The following is a 7,712-nucleotide window of genomic DNA, read 5'->3' as shown; positions in this document are numbered from 1 at the left end:
CAGATATTCCTGTCAAGGAGGCTGTACATCGTTTTTGGAGCAGTCAGGGTAGAAGGGCATGGCAACCCACTCCAGTACTCCTGCCTGGAGAATCCCACGGACACAGGAGCCTGGTGGGCTACATCCGTGGGGTTGCAAAGAGTCGGACACGACTGAGCAACAGCGGCATAACAGGATCCCCTGGCAGCAAACAAGTGAGGAAGCCCCCAGGGATGCCTCCTGGGAAAGGACTCAGCCTAAGGGGAAAAGCCTGGGGGTGCTGGATTGGGAGTGGGGGACACTGAGTCCCTCTCAATTCACCTTGAGTCGAAAGTGGGAGAGAGAGATGACAAACACTGCAGTGCTGAAGTCCGGCCATGGGCTGGCTCTCCTCTGCCCTCCTCCCTCCTTCTTTCACCAGCTTTTTTTTTTTTTTTAATTGGAGCTTAATTACTTTCTAATATTGTGGTGGTTTTTGCCATACATCCACATGAATCAGCCGTGGGTGTACATGTGTTCCCCATCCTGAACGCCCCTCCCACCTCCCTCCCCACCCCATCCCTCTGGGTCATCCCAGTGCACCAGCCCCGAGCACCCTGCCTCATGCATCGAACCTGGACTGGCGATCTGTTTCACATATGATAATATACATGTTTCAATGCTATTCTCTCAGATCATCCCACCCTCGCCTTCTCCCACAGAGTTCAAAAGCCTGTTCTTGACATCTGTGTCTCTTTTGCTGTCTCACATATAAGATCATTGTTACCATCTTTCTAAATTCCATATATATGCATTAGTATACTGTATTGGTGTTTATCTTTCTGGCTTCCTTCACTCTGTATAATAGGCTCCAGTTTGATCCACCTCATTAGAACTGATTCAAATGTATTCTTTTTAATGGCTGAGTAATATTCCATTGTGTATATGTACCACAGCTTTCTTACCCATTTGTCTGCTGATGGACATCTAGGTTGCTTCCACGTCCTGGCTATTGTAAACAGTGCTGCAATGAACATTGGGGAACATGTGTCTCTTTCAATTCTGGTTTCCTCGTTTCACCAGCTTTAACTTCTAACTTGATATGCCCTGAACCAAATCCATAGTCTTTTCCCCAGACCGCTTCCTCTCCCCATTTTCCTCGCTTGTGATCGAGGGGATCCCTCTTCCATCATCTGCGCTTACTGTCTTAAGGTTGCCTCTGACCCCTTCTTCTTTGCCCCCTTCCCCCACCCACTGTCTGGCTGTGTCCCCTCCCCCAGGTTCACCTCTCAGGTTGCTCTTCAGCCTGCATCCACAGCTGATGCAAGCACCGTCGCTGACTCACTCTGCCATCCCCCCTGAGGACATGTCAGCATGGGGTGGTTTGTTTGGAAGAATGTTGTCCTCTTGTGGGTTTGTTTTTTTAAATTTTAATTTTATTGGAGAATAGTTGATTTACAGTGTTGTCTTAGGTTCAGATTACAGCTAAGTGACTCAGTTATACATACATTCATTCTTTTTCAGGTTCTTTTCTATATAGGTTGTCACAGAATATTCAGTAGAATTGCCTGTGCTATACAGTAGGTCTTATTGGTTATCTTGTATATAGATGTGTGTGTGTGTGTGTACATTCTAAGCCCCCACCACCGCATGTTTCCCCTCTGGTAATCATAAGTTTACTCTCAATATCTGTAAATCTGTGTCTGTTTTGTAAATATGTTCATTTGTATAATTTTTAAATTAGATTCCACGTGTGAGTAATGTGATATTTCTCTTTGTCTGACTGACTTCACTCAGGATGACAATCTCTGGGTCCATCCATGTTGCTGTAAATGGCATTATTTCATTCAAAATTTTTTATGACTGAGTGATATCCCATTGTATGTGTATCACATCTTTTTTATCTGTTTCTCTGTCAATGGACCTTTATTTTCTTTTTGTTGCAATGGTAAATTAGATTGTTTCCTCCATTTCTCTTTCTGATCTTTCATTATTAGTGTCTAGGGATGCGAGAGATTTCTGTGTATTAATTCTGTATCCTGTGACTTTACTAAATTAATTGATGAGCTCTAGTAGCTTTCTGGTGGCATCTTTAGGATTTTCTATGTATAGTATTATGTTGTCTGCAAACCTTGACAGTTTTACTTGTTTTCCTATTTGGATTCTTTTATTTTTTTTTCCTCCCTGTCATTGCCATGGCAATGAATAATAATGGCAAGAGCAGACCCTCTTATCTTATTCCTGATCTTAGAGGAAATGCCTTCAGGTTTTCACTATTGAGAATACTGTCTGCTACGGGTATCTCATATATGGCCTGTATTATGTTGAGATAGGCTCCCTGTATGCTCACTTTCTGGGGAGTTTTTTATCATAAAATGGTGTTGAGTTGTGTCAAAAACTTTTCCTGCATATATTGAGATGATCATATGTTTTTTATTCTTCAGTTTGTTAATATGGTGTATCACATTGATTGATTTGAGTATATTGAAGAATCCTTGCATGCCTGGGATAAATCCCAGTTGATCATGGTATATGATTAATGTATTGTTGGATTCAGTTTGCTAGTATTTTGTTGACAATTTTTGCATCTATGTTCATCAGTGATACTGCTGGTAATTTTCTTTTTTTGTGATATCTTTGTCTGGTTTTGGTATCAGGGTGATAGTGGCCTCATGGAATGAGTTTAGGAGTTTTCCTTCCTTCCTTCTTCTGCAATTTTTTGAAAGTGTTTGAGAAGGATAGGTGTTACCTCATCTCTAAATGCTTAATAGAATTCTCCTGTGGAGCCATCTGGTCCTGGACTTTTGTTTGTTAGAAACTGTCTTTTTGTGTTTTGTTTCACTTTCTCAGGCAGCAATTGCAGTATTTTATTCCTGATTAAGTTGCCCAAATCACCACCCAAATCTCCGTGGAATAGATACTCACAGCGACAGCCCAGCCAAGCCAGTGCTCTAGGGGGCTCCTCAACCAGAAAAGATTTTAGACTCTTTTCTTCCTACTGAGTCCTGAGATTAACTTCCTCTTTCCTGGTGAGATTGTTTAACAGGGCAGGGAACATTTATGGCAGGCCTCTTCAAAAGAGGGCAGAGCCTGGGCAGGGCCAGGAGGAGCTGGCCACCCGAGGTGCCTCTGAGTCACTCTGCCCTCCCTCTGGACTGGCCGCATCTAGAGGACCCCCCACAGAGACCCCAACCCCTTCAGGCTGATCGAAGGCGGTGATTGGCAGAGTCAGAACTCAAGGCTCCAGCCAGGCATCTCACCTTCTGCACTGAAGCAGGGAAGAGGGAGCCGTGAGCCCTCAGGTATGTTTCCACCAAAATGGAAAGGGCTGTACCTCTGGGTCTGCATTACTGAGAGAAACATGGGAGCAGGGTAGGTAGAAAATGAGGAATGAGAAAGCCTGAGTGAGAGGCATGAAAGGAGAGGAAGAAGGAAACTGCACAATCAGAGACTTCTGAGATCAGACTCAAGAAGGTAGCAGATTTCATCGGAGGGACCAAGTCTGATGCATGGATAGTGAACTGTGATAAGGATTCTGAAGTTAGACTCAGGCTCAGTGCAAAGGTATGCCATGATTGGTTAGTTACATCTGGGCACAAGGAGATGGGGGACATGCAAGCCAGGGTGTTTGTTCCTTAACCACAGGGACTCCTTGATGTTTATTCATTCATGCACTCATCTGTTCCTTCAGAAGATACATTTGACCATCAACTATGAGCCACACAGATATTTTAAGAATGAGTGAAGAAGGAAGGAGTGTTGTTCTTTGTCCCACCTTTCATTTTTCTCTGAAGATAATTACTTGAAAAGATGCAACAAAGGCATATGGTCTTGAGAGATTTCCTAGCTGTGTAATGTCAGCCTAGTCCCTTCCTTTCACTAAACCTCAATTTTCTCATCTATAAAATGGGAGTGATAGTTTCTGAATCTCCCCTGTTTTTCCCTGTAGTTCTCTTTGTCTAGAGATAATAATAATAATGATAATCACTAAAATAATGATAATCACTAAAGCATAAAATAAGCACCTACTATGTACTTAGCTCTGGAGAAGGAAATGGCAGCCCACTCCAGTACTCTAGCCTGGAAAATTCCATGGACTGAGGAGCCTGGTAGGCTACAGGCCATGGGGTTGCAAAGAATCGGACACGACTGAGCAACATCACAGGTCACAGGATGTACTTAGCCAGGCTCTGTGCTAAGTACTGTCTAGGTAACAACACATTTACTCTTCATATCACCTTCATATTACTCTTCATATCACAAGGCATCAGTACTACTCCCACTTTTCAGATGAGAGATTGAACTGCTGTCTAGGACAGTGTGGCTACAAAATTTGTGCTCCCCACCCCCACTCTGCAGCCTCAGTGGTGCATCCTGAGTCCATGGCTGGAAGAGAGATGGTGCAAGAGTATCCATCCAGATGCGTCCCTCAACAGGCATTAATTGAGCACCTTCTGCATGTCAGATACAAGGATGTAATGACTAACCAGACATGACAGCAAAAGACATATGGTTCTAGCCAGAAAGTCAGAGAGAACTTGAATGGATAGTCGTTGCAACACAGTTTTGACATGTGCCATGCAGGAGATAGCTCAGAAGTCAGAGCAGACTTCTCTGAGATGAAATGTGCAAACCAGTGTTGTCAGGGTAAGAGTGGAATGGGGGGAAGTGTTTGGCACCCTCCAGGATCTAAGAGGAGGGTGGGGTGGGTAAAGGAGAGGGCAGGAGCTGGTGGTGAGGGTGAGGTCAGTGAGGTGGCCACACCCAGGCCAAGAACAGCTGTGAGGAGTGTTTTCCCAGTGTTTGCTCCAGTCTGTCCATCTGTCTGTCTGCTTCAGTGCATCTGCCAGCCCCCATACAGGCTGGCCGCTGCCCGCCTGAAGTCATGCCAGGCCAGCCGATATCAGACGTGCCGGTCTCACCCAGGAGAAGCAGCTGCCACTGGGGTTGCTGTCTTTGGTCACTGTTTGCATATCTCTTCCTGAGCTCCTCTCCATGTGTACACACAGGCACAGCTCCTCCGTTCCAATAGGAATTGCAAAGATGCAGAGCCAACGGGCCTTTCCCAGGGTGGGGGGCCCTTGAAGCCATGAATCGCTGGCACGTCCTCAGGCTGGGCAGCTGGCCTTCTCAGAGGAGCCTCACCTGTCTGAGCCTCCTTATCTCAGAAAAACGAGGACACTCATAACTTCCTTGGCAGTTTGACTGGTACGACTTTTGAAAAAGACTGTATAAAGTGCCTGTCGGGGCTTCCGTAATGGCTCAGATAGTGAAGAGTCTGCCTGCAATGCAGGAGACCCGGGGTCGATTCCTGGGTTGGGAAGATCCCCTGGAGAAGGGAATGGCTACTCACTCCAGTATTCCTGCCTGGAGAATCCCACGGACAGAGGAACCTGGCGGGATGCCTGTCCCTAGTAGCTGCAGAATACAGGATGGAGCTGTGTCAGAGCCGAACACTGCCTCGTGCCAGGTGCTCTATGCGGTGCTAGGCACTTAGAAATGATTAGACATTATCTCAGGAGCTCATCATCTATCAGATTAAATAGTAGATAGATGACTGAGGGTAAGGAGAAGGGGAACGGTATGAGAGAGATGTGTACAGGTTCTATGTGATCAATATTAGCAATAGTGATCATCCTAGGCAACTCGTATCGAGAGTTCACTGTGTGCCTGGAATGGTGCGAAGGGCTTTAGATGGATTATTCAGTTCAGTTTAGCTCAGCTACTCAGTTGTGTCCGACTCTTTTCGACCCCATGGACCACAGCATGCCAGGCTTCCCTGTCAATCACCAACTCCCAGAGTTTACCCAAACTCATGTCCATTGAGTCGGTGATGCCATCCAACCATCTCATCCTCTGCTGTCCCCTTCTCCTCCTGCCCTCAATCTTTCCCAGCATCAGGGTCTTTTCAAATGAGTCAGCTCTTTGCATCAGATGGCAAAAGTATTGCAGTTTCAGCTTCAACATCAGTCCTTCTGATGAACTCTCATTTCAGTATAATAGTGTTGAAAGGTAGGTCCCATCTCCATTTTACAGAAGAAGCGCTGAGGAATAGGAGGTGAGGTAAGCCGGCCAAGGTGGCAGGGCTTGAACAGTAGAGAGAGGCTTTCCGCCTGGGCCGTCCAGCTCCGGGGTCCGTGCACCCACGTCCGTCCTCACACGCACACCCTGAGGAGAGCCTCGCAGGCCACAGCAGGGACAGCTCACAAAGGAGGCAGCACGCACAAAGCGCAGGCCCCCAGGAGAGGCGAGGGCAGCCCTGGTGGAGAAAACCGCAGGACCAGAGGCCCGGAGGTGGGAGCCGGGGGTCAACAGGAGGGCGAGAGAGAGGCTGCGAGCAGGCACAGTGCCAGAGACTCGGGTCATTCTGCACACGTGGCAGGTTGTGTGTTAGAGGAACATTCTGTGAAAAGGTCAGGAGTAATCTGGCCTCTGGTAGGAAAGCCATCAGGAGAACACAGAGGAAAAGCCAAGCGTTGGCCTGAATTGTCAGGCCTCTGCAGGGGCTGAGGCATTGAAACCTCAGGAGGGATGGGGTCAGACGGGAATTTGAGTCTTGCTCATAAATGTGGCTGTTGTTTGAAATGGGAAAATCCTTGTGTCAGGTAATGCTCTTACAGGTACAAGTGACAGAAACTAATTCAAACCGCCTCAACAAAGGACCTATGCTGGCTCACGTAATGGAAAAGTCCAGACATAACTCTGATTTCAAGCCAGGCTTGATCTAGGGCTCAGATGACATCCCCAGGGCTCTGTCTCTATCTCGGGATCCTTTCCTCCACGCGGCTTTATTCTCTGCAGCATCTCCTCACACAGTGGCAAACATACCCATCTGCATCTCCTCACATCTTCCTGCATCTCTGGCCGCATGGCCCTGCATGGCCCAGCAATCCTACCATTGGCCAGAGCTGGAGAAGACTGTTAAAACCAATAAATAACATGAAAACAGGACATAATGGAAGTAATGGGTTTATTTCCCTCTGAAATAAACGTCACTGGAACAAGTTGTTCCAGCCACCAGCCTTATTGCCTATGGATTTATTGGCTGTTTATCTCCCTCTGTATTGGTGACATGATCAATAATTGCCTATAAATACTGGGAGTTTACAAGAAGGACCATTTAGAGAGTGAGAGGCCGCCTCTGGTTACTGTGATGACCTCACGCAGGCCTGAGCCACCACAGTCCAGCATTCAGGACAGCCTTAAGGGGCGACTGGAAACTCAGGGTAGAGGGGTCTGAGTCTGGGTGGGGTCACATTGATCTGAGCGGGGTCATACACATCATCCTTCCAGGAGGGACTCAGCAATGCCCTGAATGATGGGGTGTGTGTGTGTGTGTGTGTGTGCACATGTGTGTGTGCATGTGTGTGCATGTGTGTGCACGTGTGTGTGCGCTCGTGCGTATGCGTGTGTGCTTGTGCAGGTGAACCCCAGTGAGCTCACATGTGTCTGTCACTTTTGGTCTCAGTGTCTCTGCTTCTTTTGCATTCTCCTCATGTCTCTCTACCTTAGTCTTTTTTATTTTTAGAAGAAAACTTTTTTTAAATTTTAATTTTACTGGATTACCATGATTTACCACGTTGCATTAAGTTCAGGAGTACAGCAGCATGATTCAGTTATATGTATACATGTGTTCATTCTTTTTTAGATTCTTTTCTCACATAGGTTATCACAGAATATTGAGTAGAGTTCCCTGTGCTATATAGTAGGTCCTTGTTGGTTACTATCTTATACATAGTAGTGTGTGTATGTTC

General features: G+C 46.4%; 1 protein-coding gene across 3 annotated transcripts in view; it reads left to right on the top strand.

The window, feature by feature from the left end:
* The first annotated feature begins 3,067 nt into the window (after positions 1-3,067).
* The window catches only part of FAM3D (FAM3 metabolism regulating signaling molecule D), a 43,050-nt gene continuing 38,405 nt past the window's right edge, over positions 3,068-7,712 (top strand). For 2 of the 3 annotated variants that reach the window (XR_006264379.1, XM_043442020.1), the window contains exon 1: positions 3,068-3,260. The gene's annotated coding sequence lies outside the window, so the exon portion shown is untranslated. Of the gene's footprint in view, positions 3,261-4,967; positions 5,167-7,712 lie in introns of all 3 variants that reach the window. The other variant, XM_043442022.1, reaches the window with a different exon arrangement.

This window comes from Cervus canadensis, chromosome 22, assembly GCF_019320065.1.
Source record: "Cervus canadensis isolate Bull #8, Minnesota chromosome 22, ASM1932006v1, whole genome shotgun sequence".
NCBI lineage: Eukaryota > Metazoa > Chordata > Mammalia > Artiodactyla > Cervidae > Cervus > Cervus canadensis.
Note: the sequence above shows the minus strand (reverse complement) of the source record. Positions and strands in the feature narration are given on the sequence as shown.